Source organism: Nicotiana attenuata, chromosome 10, assembly GCF_001879085.1.
Source record: "Nicotiana attenuata strain UT chromosome 10, NIATTr2, whole genome shotgun sequence".
Taxonomy (NCBI): Eukaryota; Viridiplantae; Streptophyta; class Magnoliopsida; order Solanales; family Solanaceae; genus Nicotiana; species Nicotiana attenuata.
Window position 1 is genome coordinate 9,847,189 of NC_031998.1, and position 762 is coordinate 9,847,950.

The following is a 762-nucleotide window of genomic DNA, read 5'->3' on the forward strand; positions in this document are numbered from 1 at the left end:
GATCACAAGAGTCTTCAGTACTTGTTCAAGCAGAAGGAGTTGAACTTGAGGCAGAGGAGATGGTTGGAGTTATTGAAAGATTATGATGTTACTATTTTGTATCACCCGGGGAGAGCCAATGTGGTGGCCGATGCTTTGAGTAGAAAGTCCGCCAGCATGGGTAGTCTTGCTTATATTCCGGTCAGCCAGAGTCCGCTTGCTTTGGATATTCAGGCCTTGGCCAATCGATTTGTGAGGTTGGATATTTCTGAGCCTAGCAGAGTGTTAGCTTGCACGGTCGCTCGCTCTTCATTATTGGAGCGTATCCGTGATCGGCAGTTTGATGATCCCCATTTGTGTGTCCTGAGAGACACGGTGCAGCATGGAAGTGCCACGAAGGTGACCTTAGATGATGATGGTGTTTCGAGATTTGCAGGGGCGAGTTTGTGTGCCCAATGTCGATGGGATTCGAGAGTTGATCTTGGCGGAGGCCCATCGTTCTCGGTATTCTATTTACCCGGGCGCCGCGAAAATGTATCAGGACTTGCGGCAGCATTATTGGTGGCGTAGGATGAAGAAGGATATTGTTGCATATGTGGCTCGATGTTTGAACTGTCAGCAGGTTAAGTATGAGCATTAGAGACCTGGTGGTTTGTTTCAGAGGATTGAGCTTCCCGAGTGGAAGTGGGAGAGGATTACCATGGATTTCGTTACCGAACTTCCGTTGACCCGGAAGAAGTTCGATGCGATATGGGTCAGTTGTTGATAGGCTGACCAAGTCAG